The following is a 15,372-nucleotide window of genomic DNA, read 5'->3' as shown; positions in this document are numbered from 1 at the left end:
GGTCAATGGTGTAAAGGGCTACAAATATAACAAAAAAATCATCAAGCCATAGCCAATAATCATAGTTATAGTAAACAAAAATATTAAAAAGACTCCACACACACTGCCTTAAATTTAAGTCTCACTCCAAAGACTGAAGAGTACCTTCGGTGGTCCAGACATAGAAATTGTAGTCTTCTATTAGCCAGGAAATTGATCCATAGGAACTATAGCAGGCCCTACCAAAATCACATCTTAGCAATGATCTGCCCAATCAAAACCCACAGCTAATCCTAAGTGGATTTCATTTTTACTCTAAATTTTATGCACCTCCAGATCCATTTTCTAAAGAATGTGCAGAGCAATTTTTCCCTAATCTCCCGTTTTATGCACCACAGTTGCCATAAATACTTAAAGTGGTCCTAAAGGGTTTCTTTATAACAAACATGTCATATTTACCTGCTCTGTGTAATGGTTTTGGACAGAGCAGCCCAAATCCTCCTCTTCTCAGGTCCCCCTCTGGCTCTTCTGGCCCCTCGCCTGCCAAGCGCCCATGATTGCAAGTTGCTTGCTATGGGGGCATTTAAAGTGGAGCTGCACTCAAAAGGGGAAGTTCCACTTTAAGGACTGCTCCCCCGCTCCCCATTAAGGATTGGCACCTTTGGGGAACGAGGGGGTGTGGGTACCCAAATTTGACAGGTACCCGCTCCCACTTCCGGTCCGATCGCCTAGGCAATCGGAAGAGGAAGGTGTCCTCCCTCCCTGTAGTCTTTTGGGACACGTGACAGGTCCCAGAAGACTACAGGGCCATTCACGAAAAGCAGCGCTACTCGCGCATGCGCAGTGGGTACCCGGCTGTGAAGTCGCAAGCTATCACAGAGCCAGGTGCCCACACTGAAGATGCCGGCCTCCTGGTATACAGGACGGATGGTGAAACGAGCTGCGGGGGACACACTCCGGGACCAAGGGACAGGTAAGTGGCTGTTTTTTTTTTGGTTTTTTTTTTTTTCTTCCAAAAAAATTTTTTTATTGAAATACAAGACATTTGAGATTGAAGACATGTACGGAACACATTCTGCACACGTATAACTGAAGCAATCTCCCGTAACGCAGACGGGTAGTCAGACATGTAATTGAAGTATGCAGTAAACATAAACAGGAGATCACGCTACCCAGTAAACAAAGTAGAATAACAGGTTCGCAAATATGGATGGTAAGCAATAGAGGTATAGAGGATGCAAGTGTCGGGGGTAAAAAGCGCTTAAGTAATCGGGTAGTGGAGCAAAAAACAGCATTGATGTCTGAGGCGGACGCCTCGTGTAATTCCGCACCCGGTTAAGTTAAGTTTCTGCTTGTATGTAGAAATAGTTGTTTAAGAGAAAAATATGAGACAAAAGGAAAGAAAAGCGAGAAAAGAAAAAGAGGAGAGTACTGTATATGGAGGAAGATTTAGAGAGCACAGGGAGGAGTGAAAAAAAAAAGGGGGGGGGGGGGAACGGAGAGGGGGGGGGGGGGGGGGAGGTGGGAAGGAAGTGAGAAGGGAAGGATGGATCAAGTAATAGGTAATAGCTATTAAGCCAACCATAATATAATATAGTAGACAAGCTAATAGGTATTATCCTTAGGACTTAACATACATTTCGATAAACACGGTCCGCGTCGCTATTCCAGAGGTGATAACTTTGAACGGTATTCACGACCTGTAGATTAGTTTTAGTTATTCATATAGAGATTATAGAAATTGGTAGTTTGGAAGTGTTTCCAACACGCCCAAGTTTTCCGAAATCTCTCAGGGTGGTCTCTTGTCACTGAAATCAATTCCTCCATCTCCGCAACTCTAATGACCCTATGAAACCACTCCCGCACAGTAGGAATCTGTTCTGATCGCCAGTGGACAGGAATACATTGTTTCGCCGCATTTATCATATGCAGGGTAAGAGACTTACGGTACATCCTTAACGGAATTGAGGAGTGGTGAAGTAAAAATTGAGCCGGGGTGTATTCCAGAGTGTAAGTAGTCACTTGTGAGACTATATCTCGCACTTTTTCCCAAAAAGGCTGCATCAAGGGACAATCCCACCAGATATGTAGGAGTGTGCCTGTTGTCTGTCTACATCTCCAGCACAACTCTGAAATGTTAGGGTCAAATTTATGCAGCAGGGACGGAACTCTGTACCATCTAGAGTATAATTTGTAATTACTTTCCTGCGTGGAAACACACATGGAGCCCGAATGTATGTGTTCATAAATGTGATCCCAGTCGTCAGTTGACAAAGGTATTTGTAAATCTCGTATCCAAGCCTCACACGCTTTTCGAGGTTGAGATATACTAGTAGTTTCAGAAGGGAGTAAAGCTTGGATATAACATGTCGCTGGGGGGAATTCGAGAAGCAAAGTTTCTCAAATGGAGTAAGCGACCTGGAGTAGTCTTGTAAATGCGAGGCGTTATGTGTAAAATGATGAATTTGTCTATATATCCACGGTGTTAGGTTCAGGGATGGCCATAACTTCAAAATGTTCTCTCTAGATAAGAACTTAGTATTTTTGAAAAGGTGATGTATTGTCAGATTATCTGGAAGGTCACATCCAGAGAGGAAAGTCCGGGACATACCCGGCAAAAAGTCAGGGTTCTTTTTGATTGGGGTTAAGGGGCCCGGGGAGGAAGAGAGCTCAGTGTTCTGGAATATCTGTCGGCAACAGTTTAACGTGGGGCCTACAAGAGGGTGATCCCGAAATTCAGTGGGAATATGAGCATTTCCCAGCCAAGGGGAGGAGGCAAGCGAAATCATCGAAAAATCAGATTCTACGTCAACCCAAATCTTATGATCACAGTTCGAGGTCCAGTCTACTACTCTTGCCAATTGACACGCCCTGTAGTACCGTGTAATGTCAGGTAGTCCAATACCTCCACTTCTCTTAGGCATGGTGAGTTGTACAAAGCTAATTCTGGGGTGTTTGTTATTCCAAAGAAAGGAGGAGCAGAGCTTTTTATAAGATGTAAAGAAAGAACTCGGTAATGCAATCGGTATTGTTTGGAGTAGGTACAGTATTCTTGGAAGCACATTCATTTTGAGAATGGCTGCTCTACCAAACCAGGAAAACCAAGGTTTGTTCCAAGTCTGGAGGTCTTTGGAAATATTACGCAAGAGGGGTAGGAAATTCAAATCATAGAGTTCCTTTAGATTAGTCGGTAATTGGATTCCCAAGTATGTAATTGCCTCCGACTGCCAGGCAAAAGGGAAGTTCGATTTCGCTTGCTCCCGATGAAGAATCACCTCCCGATGAAGAGAGACATTAAGGGCTTGGGATTTAGAGAAGTTTATTTTGAAATTGGCCAGGTATTGAAACAATTCAAAATCTTTTAGCAGATTAGGTAAAGTGATATGGGGATCTGTTAGAAAAAGCAAGATGTCATCTGCAAAGGCCGCTATCTTATGAATTTTGCCATTGATATGAATCCCCTTGATATTATCGTTTTGTTTGATGCAATTCAACAGTGGTTCCAGTGTTAAAATAAAAAGGAGGGGGGATAGTGGGCATCCCTGCCTGGTGCCATTACCTATCAAAAAAGAGTCCGAGAGTAGACCGTTAACTCGCACTTTAGCTGTGGGAGAGGTATATAAAGACATAATGAAGGTACGGAAACGCTGAGGCAATCCAAGGCCAAAAAGAACCGCCTCCATATAATCCCATGCTAACCTATCAAAGGCCTTCTCGGCATCTAGTGATAAGAAAAAGCCTGATTGTTGTTTTTGAATTAACCAATGATGAACATTTATGACCCGTATGGTGTTGTCTCTGGCTTCTCTCCCAGGTACGAAGCCCACTTGATCCGTTGATACAATGGGATCTATAATATGTAATAGGCGATTGGCCAAGATTTTTGCAAAGATCTTTAAATCAACATTCAATAAAGAGATCGGACGATAATTTGCTGGTAATGTGTGGTCTTTATCCTCTTTTGGTATAACCGTAATATGTGCCTCAGTGAGATGGCGCAAGGATTGCCCTGGTGTATCTAAGGTATTGAAGGCCCGTAAAAATGGTTGTGCCAATATGTCGTGGAAAGTCTTATAGTAGGCAGTGACAAATCCATCGGGACCTGGGCTTTTACCAGGTTTCAGTTGTGCAATAGCTTGTTGTAACTCCGTCAGGGTCAGAGCACCATCTAAATCTTTTGCTTGTGTTCTAGTAATTGGGTTTGGGAGATATTGGTTCAGGAAAGTCTGGATAATTGTCTTACGTGATCTAGTGTCACCTGGAGGTTTAGATGGTACAGGTAAATTGTATAAGGCAGAATAATAGTTTTCAAATTCAGCTGCAATATTCTTTGATGTTTTCAATAAGCGTCCCTGCTTAGAAGTAAGCTGGTATATGTGTCGAGCTGCCTTTTTGGCTTGTAAGGCCCGGGCTAGAAACTTGCCACTCTTATTTCCATGTTCATAAAAGAGTTTTTGTTGAAGAATAAAACTACGTTTGGCTTTCCTGTCTACAACATCTAGAAGTTGTTTACGCACTTGATCTAGTTCAGATGCAGAATTCAAGGCTCTAGAGCGTTTGTGTGCGCATTCAAGTGTACAAACTTTTTGCAGTAGGGAGGCAAAAGATGCTTGAGCTAGACGTTTTCGCGAGGCGGTTATAGACATGAAAAGCCCGCGGGTTACACATTTATGTGCTTCCCACTGTGTGAGAGGGGTTGTTTCAGGAGATACGTTTTCTTTGAAATAATTGGTCAGAGAATCACGGATCTGGAGGGAAACAGAGGAGTCTGTAAGAAGAAAGGGGTCCAATCTCCATGTTTTGGACGCGCCCGGCGCATCAGGAAATTGTAATGTCATCAAAATTGGGTAGTGGTCAGAAAGGATCATTGGTTCGACCGAAGCAGATTGCAAGTTATGTAAATCTTTCTGAGAAAGAAAAAAATAATCAATTCTAGAATGTCGCTTATGTGGTGCGGAGTAAAATGTGTAGTCTTTGTCTTGAGGGTGGAGGGTGCGCCAGGTATCATGGAGGAGAAGATCATGTAGCTCCAGTTTGATCTGTTTGAGTGCTTTGAAGGGTTTAGAGGAGAAACCGGTGGAAGTATCCTCCAATGGGTTCAATGCTACATTAAAGTCGCCGCCAAGAATCAGAATACCCGACTGAAAAGTGGACAGTAATTTGGCGATTTTGCGAAAAAAGCAGACTTGTGCGGTATTGGGGCTGTAAATGTTAGCTAGAGTAAGTGGCTTATTATAGAGGGTGCCTTTAAGAAACAGGAACCTCCCCTCTGGGTCCTCAAGATGTTCAGTGATTGTAAACGGGAGCTGTTTAGAGAGTAGAATAGACACACCCTTTGCTTTCGCCTCCGCGTTGACTGCATGATATACCTTTGGAAAGTTAGCATCCGAAAATCTTGGTATGTGGTCTGCTCGAAAGTGAGTCTCTTGGACAAAGATCACGTCTGCTCTAAGGTTTTTCATATATGTTAGAAGTTGCGAGCGTTTCTCAGGTATATTTAAGCCCTTTGCGTTGAGCGAGGCCACAGAGAGTTTGGGTGCTGAACGCGCAAATGGGAGGTTAATAGCCATTATATTGTATGCCAAAAATACCTATTCAAAACCTGTTGGCGTATCAAATGGTTGTAAGTAAGATAAGAGAGATATCAGATAGAGAAGAAGGAAAAGAAAAAAAAAAAAAAGGGGGGGGGGAGAAAGGGGGAGGGTAAGTATGGGGAGAGGGTAAAAAGGGAATTTAAGGAATACTAGAATAAAAGTGTGTCAAGATAGGAATACAGATAATAGATATGTAGGAGAGGAATAAAGGAGAAGAAGAAAGAAGTGTCAGGCGTGTCACATAGAAACCCATATATATATGTATATATAGCATTCATACGTTCCTTCAACTTCTTTTATATATAAGACTCCAGAGAAGATGTAGGCCAGCTACTCTCTCTCTCAATAAAGCTCTAGTAAATTATAAAGGTGTGTACTAGAATAGGAAATTACACTTGGAGATGTGTCGAGCCCAGAAACGGCCGTATTGTGAACGTATAATATACTCGTGAAAACGTTACGTGTCCTCAAACGAAAGGTATATAAAGGACTTTGACCAACATAAGATGGCCTTGAAACACAGAGATATGTGGGAAGCAGCCAATGTATGTCGAGCGTAAAAAGGGAAGAGAGGTGGGTAACAGATAATATACATAAAGATTTAAAGCTATATAAGCTAAAGCATTGCAGATGAACACAGGGGCCAATGACAGTCCTCACAGGCGCGAATACACGATGAGGAATATGTAAGAAGTAAGTCATGAAGGAGAGTTCCTATGTGGTGGATTATATGTACGTGAATGTGGATAGGTACCAAAAATTTTGCTAATCAATAAAGTGAAGCGTCCTCATACCTCGTAGCGTGGTAAACAAGCATAAGTTCAGTCTGTACATAATAAGTAAATAGATAATTCTTATCATTAACTATGAACCAATGATATCTGATAATCATATCACTAGACGAAGATCATTTTTAACTGTTTCAGTTTCAAGTAAGAACATCAACCGTATGTAAAACATAGTATGGATACAACAATAATATAGTGTTTAAGTGTTCCAGGATGTAGGCCATAGGCCATCTATTCCGTGTAATTGACTTTCAAACAACTTTTTAAATACAAATCCTAACCGAGGGAACTTCTGTTATTTAGCATGTTATTGCTTACAAGTGTGGAGTTTTCTTACTATTACCCTCCACGAGCGGCATATTGAAAGGAAGGTATTTAGAATCCATGGCCCAATTTGCGTATTGGTCAACGTCAATGATAGCATAGGTCACGCTTTAACACCCTAAGGTGCACCATGGATGTGAACCACAACATGGAGGGCCTTTATCCTATAGCTGGGACACTGAGACACTACCTAGTCCGAGAATAGGTTGGGGGTATATAACTAGTCAGATCCTATGATTCATGTGGGGGAGATCGGAGTAGCGTTTGGGGGAGCCCATAATTGTAGGGGTAGTGAAGAATATGCATATGCATCATATTAGTGCGAAGTCTACTCAATACCGATTCACACATAAATACGTGCATGTATATATATACGAGCTGAATCATGGACACATAAGGACGGAGCGCCATTAGTAGAGAACCCTATGGGACCCTCCAGCACCGGCCCATTCCAGGAGATAGTAAGGACCCATTATACATCCTAAGTATGAAGCAACTATGTGCTAGTATTCCCCCAGTGGCACCTTGTAGCTAATAGAAAAGGAAACACAAAAGCCAAATCCAAAATATCTCAGGGAGCATAAAATATGCAATCGTCCGGGAGGGAAGGCATTGCCTACGTAAATCATTGATGATATGACTTTATAAACACGGTCAGATAGAGCTCTAAACTAGGTGTAGTTTGGTTAAAATACAGCGGAAATCAGGACATCAGGGCATCAGGCTTAGGTCAAGCATAAGGGTTCAGTCAATGTTACCATAGCTCATGTTGGTCTACATATCGGTTTTCCATGAGGACTAGAAACTGGTTACAATAGACCGTTGCTGATTAAGCGAAAGCGCTCCAGTATCAGCAAGGGTATTCCCATTATCTCCATTAGCCATGTTATCCCATAACCCCTCCGAATCTCATAGCAGAATAACCTCAGCAAGGAAATATAATTACACTTAAGACATACGACTGGTGGATAATGTACAAAGAAAATATGAGCATTTGGTATGTTAAACATACCTAAAAGTCCATTTTCCAGGACCACAGGTGGTTGTATGGTGGATTGCATAGAAGGGTCGTGGAGTTTATTTTCCATAACTTTCTTCCTTCGGAAACATATTCAAATCTAAGATAAAGAGGCTTCAAGTAGAGAAGCTAGTTCTGCGCCTGCGTGTAAATAGGGGACAATGAAGTAGAGTCATTCATGACGTGCTTTACGATGTGCTGGAGATGCTGGTAAACTGTCATCATTAATGAGCCGTCATCGTACAGGGGAGGTTGAGGTGTGCCGGGGGGTTCTGCGTCGTCTGTCTCTGCCCGGGTAGGCAGAGAATTGCGTATCCATGGGATCTTCAGCTGATCGTGAGAGGGGGAGAGATTCAGTAGACCAGTTGGGTATATCCAGTAGTGGGATATTCAGAGATTCACAGAACATTGTAAGATCCTCTGGAAATCTCATGAGAGCGGATTTCCCCAAATGTGTTGCCGCAAGGCCAAACGGGAACTTCCAGCGATAAGCTATTCCCTTGGAGCGAAGCAGATCGAGCAAAGGACGTAGGTTTTTCCTACGTTGCAAAGTGAGGTGGGAAAGATCTTGAAATAATTTGATTTCTGTTCCATGATAATGCAGGTGGTGTTTGTCTCGAGCCCTGCGTAATATTTCCTCCTTGAGCTGGAAATCAACTAGGCAGCAAATTATATCTCTCGGTGGGTCGGCATCTCTACCTCTCGGGCGTAGCGCCCTGTGTATGCGTTCAATTTCAATTGGAGATTCAGGTGGCCTTTCCAAGAGATCATTAAAAATGGTCAGGAGCGCTTGAGTAAGTTGGGCAGATTCGATTGCCTCAGGGACACCACGCACCCTTAAATTATGCCGTCTTCCCCTGTTGTCCAGGTCCTCTATGTGGCGGTCAAGCTCTCTCAAATGTAAAGTGTGCATGTCAACCTGTTTGCGCATCTCAGAAACGGCTCGATCTTGTGCGTTAATTTTAACTTCTACTGCGTCAAGTCTGTTGGCTACTGCTTGCATATCGATATGTAGCTCGGCTATAGCTGTAGATAGAGTTCCTTTAATATCTGACGCAACCGCTTTCAAATCTCCTAAGGTGAGAGGGGAGGATTCAGGGTGTCCCGTTGTGATAGCCGTTGGCTGATTCAGATACTGTGGATGAGTTTCCGTAGGAGGCGAGTGTAATGGAGATTCACGAGAAGAGGCTTCCATGTGATCTGGAGTTTGCGACCGGAATAATTCCGGAATGCTGCGATTTGCCGGACCATTCGGACGCCGCGGGGATCGTGAGCGAGGGATAGTAGATTTCTTATCTGATTTCCCCATGTTTCCGGTTACTCTCTGTGTTATGAATGCGTAATCCCACCTCTGTGTGACAAGGATCACGATATTATGTAGACATTTTCAATGGGCGCCAGCCTGGACCCCCAGAATTAACGAGAAAGAAGAAAGGAAGTATTTCTGAACAAATCAGGGATCACAGCATAAACCTTAGCAGATTGGAGAGGGCGAGCAGAGATCAGCAGTGGTGAATCTATGTGACCCTGGCTTCTGAAGCATATTAGGGATCCATATGAGTGCAAGGATTTCCTCTGCTTTCCCTATTAAACCTTTGTGGGAGAGGCTGCTGTTTCGGGCCTAGCTGTCAGACAGATCCTAGTGGGAGGTGTGTAGGCCCTTACTATAGGCCGACGTTCTCTGGGCTCTTGGGGGGGTGCCCCGATGGATAAGGGAGAGGTGCCCACTTATATATGTGGGGAGTAGCTTAGGACTTGCGGTCCTTTTTCACGCCGGGTGTCTCACTCACCCGGCCTGTACATGTATGTGCGGCCGCGGTTTCGCCGGGCCGCGACAAGCCCCACCACTCCACTGCCTTAGATGAGGAGAATCCGACACTCCCGATGTGGACGGAGGACTCCAGCCACCACCAGCTCGTGTGAAGGAGGGAGAGAGGTATGTTCGGCAACCCTCTCCTCGTGACCGCACCGCTCTCCTCATGCACCCGGCCTCTCGCCGGGTAGGCGCTAGCCGGGTTGTCTCTCGGTCGTGTTCGGCCGTGACCGGCCACGTTTGATTGCCGCCGCGGATCTGGAGCAGCAAGGTCCAGACCCGTTCAATGTCCTTTCCGGAGGACACAGCAGGGTCTATCACGGGGTCCCGATGGCTGCTATCTCGCAGATGGTGGTGGGTACGGGGCAGGTCGTCAGGAGCTCTGTATTAAGCGGCCTGTCCCGTCGCCATCTTGGACACGCCCCCCCAAGTGGCTGTTTTTTAAAAGTCAGCAGCTACACTAATAAAGTTTTGCATAGAGTACATGAAGGTAAAAAAACTTTCTGCCTTTACAACAATTTTAATGGAAGGGGACTTTACAGTGGGAGAGGTAAAGGCAGCTATTAGACAAATTAAAAAATAAGCTCACCTTTGTAAAACAAATGATAAATGCACACATATTTATGCAGTAAAAAAAGTGCATTTATTATTTTTTATCAAAGGAACCTGCAGAGCATTGCAACATCAATCAGTGGCCTGCAGGTGCAATGCCAGGCTCCTGCAAGCCACTGCATGCAGGTCTGTTGCCCGTACCTCTGTACGGATGTCAGTTACAGAGTTATAGGCAGTGTGAATGGATTATGACCATGCTGATCAACACACTTGTAGTCAACTAAAACTATCTGCTGCGGTAGCCCATTCATTCACCGATTTCTGTCGTGCTGTTTTCAAAATGTGACAGGCTGTCACAGCATGAGGAAAGTACTGCTGATAACCGGCAGCTGTCACAGAGCAGATTGGCACTGATCATCAGGGCACTGATGAACAGTGCCCTGCAGTGCCATCCAGTAGTGCCACTCACCAGTGTCCAGCAGTGCCTCCCACCAGTGCCCATCAGTGCCACCCATCAGTGCCCATCAGTGCCCAGCAGTGCCACCCATCAGTGCACAGCACTGCCACCCATCAGTGCCGCCCATCAGTACCCAGCAGTGCCACCAGTCAGTGCCCATTAGTGCCACCAGTCAGTGCCCATTAGTGCCGTCAGTCAGCGCCGCCCGTCAGTATCACCCAGCAGTACCGCCTATACTGTAAGTGCCCATCATTGCTGCATATCATTGCAGCATCATCAGTGCCTCCTCATCAATGCCCACCAGTGCCACCTCATCAGTGCAGCCTCTCAGTGCCCATCAGACTGCCTATCCATGCCACCTCATCAGTGCCCATCAGTACAGCCTCATCAACGCACATCAGAGAAGGAGAAAAATTTCCTGTTTGCAAAAATTTTTAATAGAAACAAAGAAATTTTTTAGTTTATAGCGCAAAAAATAAAACACCCAGCAGCGATTAAATACCACCAAAAGAAAGCTCTATTTGTGTGAAAAAAATGATAAAAAGTTCATATGGGTACAGTGTTGCATGCCCGCACAATTGCCATCCACAGTGTGAGAGCACTGAAAGCTGAAAATTGGCCTGGACTGGAAGGGGGTAAAAGTACTCTGTAGGCGAGTGGTTAAGAAAAGAAAAATCCTTTGTTCTAGCAAGTGAGTGGCCTGGAGACAAATATGTAGATATTTTTCATACATCACTGGCTACATTTTTCTCCCAGGCCAGTGAAAGACTATCTCATGAAGGCAGAATGAGCATCATAGCTCAAGAATCTGCACTTTTTTCAAAGATAAAAGTCAAAGGAGGGGCTCCTACTTTGCTTTCTACTCAGGTCTCTTTAAAACATTATCAATGATTTTAATGTAAAGTTATTTATTCTCTAAGATTACAAATCCAGTGCATGAAGACCTTTCATGTGTGTATCAGTGCCTATCCCTGTCCAAAGCATTTCGTCATTGCTCCTGATGACATCCATTGTGATTAAGCACATTGGGAGAGGCTAGGCAGTATGACAGACACATGCGCAAGGTGGCGGCATGCACTGGATTTGTGATGTAGGAGTTTTTACAGTGGTGCAGATTTGTAGACATATACTGCAGGCTGTATATCCTGAGTGCCAGATTAAAGGGGTTCTTGGGTCTGGAGGAAAAAGAAAAAAGCCAGCAGCTACAAATACTGTAGCTGCCAACTTTTAATAAACATGCACTTACTAATACAGGGGTCTAGTGCTGTCCTCACCCAGGCTGGTTCTTTGCGAGTCTTTGGGTCCCTGAAGTGGCCATCTTGGATGTGGGAAGACATCTTTGACTTCCTGCAGCTTCACAGTGCACATTTGTGAATCACACAATTTGTAAATGGACCTGCAGCCTCCTGGGAACTTTGATGTGTCCCAGGAGGTGGGGGGAGGGGGTCACAAGGCAAACTGAGCTGAAGTGGGATCGGGCACCTGCCAGAAATAGGTACCCACTCCCTAAAGAAAAAATTTTTTTTTTATTTATATATATATATATATTGTGACAGGATGAACGGCGAGGTGATAGAGGGACGCTATGTGTCACCTCGCATATGCTCTTACCTGACCGTTTAGGTGGAGTCCACTCCGGGTTTCCGGGGCCACAGTTAAGCAGGTGGTTCCGGACCAGCGTTTGGGCTCCACTGATGTCCACCAACAGGTGGTATAAATAAGACAGGGCTGGAGCAAGGAGTCGCTCGTGGCCTGGGACTCAGAGAGGTATTCTGAGAGAGCTGTGTGTGTACTATACCTACAAGAAAAGGTTTGCGTTTGTTTTGTTTTTGGTGACAGGGAGAAGCCCTTCACCTCTGAGAGAGGAACATCTTCTGTTTAGTTAGTGCCTGGATGGCAAGGGTTTATTTTGATGTTTTGTTTATTTTGATATTTTCTGCAAACCTTTTTAAATAAAACTGACAACCAGTCAGATTTTGACGAAAGCCTGCTGTGCGGTCTACCTTTTTCCCAGGGAAGGAGATCCCCCACCTGAGCTATCCCCACATATGGTGGAGGATGCGGGCAACTTCCTGAGCAAGTGGGAAGATGGAGGAAGTTATAAGAGCCTTGCTGCAGGCCAACGCAGCACAACGGGAGACGAATCGCCAGTTGGCGGAAGCCCAACAGGCACAACATGAAGCCCAACAGGCACAACATGAAGCCCAACAGGCACAACATGAAGCCCAACAAGCAGACCGAGAGCTTCTTAAGCAGGTGGCCCAACACCTATTAGAATTAAAGAAGGAATCTGCAGATCCACTGCCAGTGGAGCAGAAAATGGCGCGGGCCAGCTATGTTTTGCAGAAAATGACACCTGCGGATGATGTGGAGGCCTACCTCACAACTTTTGAAAGGGTTGCTGTTCGGGAAGGATGGAAAAAGGAGCAATGGGCAGGACTGCTTGCACAGTTTTTGACAGGTGAATCCCAAAAAGCCTATTATAACCTGGAACCAGGGGATGCCCAGGACTATGAGAAACTGAAGGCTGAGGTCCTTGCACGCCTGGGCGTCACCGGGCTCAGCGGGTGCATCAGTGGCATTACAGGGCTGACAAACCACCCAGATCTCAGATGTTCGATTTGATACATCTCTCCAAAAAGTGGCCCCATTTATTGTCAGGTATTGTCAGGCCCTCAGATTGTGGAGCGTGTGGTCATGGACCAATATTTGCGTGCGCTCCCTGCCTCTTTGAGGAAGTGGGTCGGCCGTGGAGACCCTAAATCTGCAAACGAGCATGGGACCTGGTGGAGAGATATGCAGCCGCTGAGGACTTTTTCCATTCACCTGGGCCGTACCCCAAGGTCACTAGGGGTCGAAAACTATCCGGAGGATCCGGTAAGACTGTTCCATGGGCCAAAGGCTCAGGAAAGAATGATAAGACTATTGTGTCAGATAATGAGACTGTAGGCTTAGGACCTAGAGACTGGCCAAATAGGTCAGGAAGGTCCCCGAAGCCGTTTAGAGGTCTAAGTACTGAACATATACAATGTTATCGTTACCATGCCTTAGGTCATATTGCTGCAAACTGTCCGTTAAATGATGAACCTATGCAATGTGAAAATGCTTATCTAGGAAAACGCATGTCTCTTTTTGCACAGGTGGTATGTACTGCAGCATGTCAGAGACGCATGGAAAAGCAAATGTGTGTGATTGCCATTGATGAAAAGCCAGTAACTGCTCTGCTAGACTCGGGTAGTGTTGTGACCTTAGTTAAGAGTGATTTGGTAAACCCTGCCAGCTTACACCCTAGCACGATTGGGGTTATTTGTATTCATGGTGATACACGTAATTACCAGACTGCTCTGGTGGAGATTGGTACTCCCTGGGGCCCTGTGACCCATTCTGTGGGGGTGGTGCCCTCTCTGCTTCATGAAGCCATAGTGGGGAGAGATTTTCCCCATTTCTGGAAGTTATGGGATAAGGAGGGGAGTCAGGAGGACCGAGCTCCCCCTGCTGGGGAAACGCCGAAAACTCCTGAACTCACTCCTGACCCCTTTGACGGCAAGGTGGAAGGGGAAACTGTTGGTGTGTCCGAGGAAGGCGTAGATCTTTTCCCTTTCTCTGTAATGGCGGGGGAGCAGGAGGAGTTGGATCCAACCCCAGACATTGAGGATATAGAACAAGAGATGATCGCTGGCTCTAGTGAGAGTGGACAGAATGTGGCGCCTGACCTAGAGGTCAGAAAAGAGGATTTTTGTACGGAACAACTGAAAGATTCCACACTTAATAGAGCCCGTGAAAACATTAAAATAATTGATGAGGAACCCGTTGAAAATGATGTAGCGGTGTCTTTTCCCTACATGGCTCTTAATAATAACTTGCTGTATCAAGTGGTAAAGCAAGGGGAAGAGGTGGTAGAACAGTTAGTGGTCCCCAAACCCTTTCACCGGATGGTACTGGATTTAGCCCATGGGCATATAATGGGTGGACACCTGGGTGTAGAGAAAACAAAGGAGAGAATAACCCAGAGATTCTTTTGGCCAGGCTTACATGGAGACGTCAAAGCACATTGTGAGTCATGCCCGGAATAACAATATTCTGCGCCCTCACCCCATTTTCGCAGTCCGCTAGTACCTCTACCCATAATTGAAGTACCGTTTGAAAGAGTGGGCATGGACCTAGTGGGTCCAGTAGTAAAGTCTGCCCGGGGCCATCAGCACATACTGGTTATACTTGACTATGCCACCCGGTATCCTGAAGCCATCCCCTTGCGTAATACCTTCGCTAAAAATATCGCCAATGAGCTTGTCCGGGTGTTTAGTCGTGTAGGTATTCCAAAGGAGATATTAACGGATCAGGGCACGCCATTTATGTCTAGAGTTATGAAAGAGTTATGCAAATTGTTCAAAATCTCCCATCTCCGTACCTTGGTCTACCACCCCCAAACCGATGGGCTTGTGGAGAGGTTTAACAAGACCCTTAAGAATATGTTAAAAAAGGTGGTGGACAAAGATGGGAGAAATTGGGATTTTTTGCTACCATATCTCATGTTTGCTATACGAGAAGTACCTCAGGCATCTACAGGATATTCACCTTTTGAATTACTGTATGGTAGACATCCCAGGGGATTGCTAGATGTTGCAAAAGAAACCTGGGAGACAGAGTCCACGCCCTATAGAAGTGTCATCGAGCATATCTCACAGATGCAGGATAGAATCGCAGCTGTCATGCCACTTGTTCGGGAACACATGGAGCAAGCTCAGGAGGTCCAGAGAAGGGTTTATAACCGGGGTGCCAGGATCCGTACCTTCAACCCTGGGGATAGAGTGCTGGTGCTAGTCCCCACCGTGGAAAGTAAATTCCTC

The sequence above is a fragment of the Staurois parvus genome, unplaced genomic scaffold, assembly GCF_062004578.1.
Source record: "Staurois parvus isolate SC_StPar_1 unplaced genomic scaffold, SC_StPar_1.0 ptg001053l, whole genome shotgun sequence".
NCBI lineage: Eukaryota > Metazoa > Chordata > Amphibia > Anura > Ranidae > Staurois > Staurois parvus.
Note: the sequence above shows the minus strand (reverse complement) of the source record.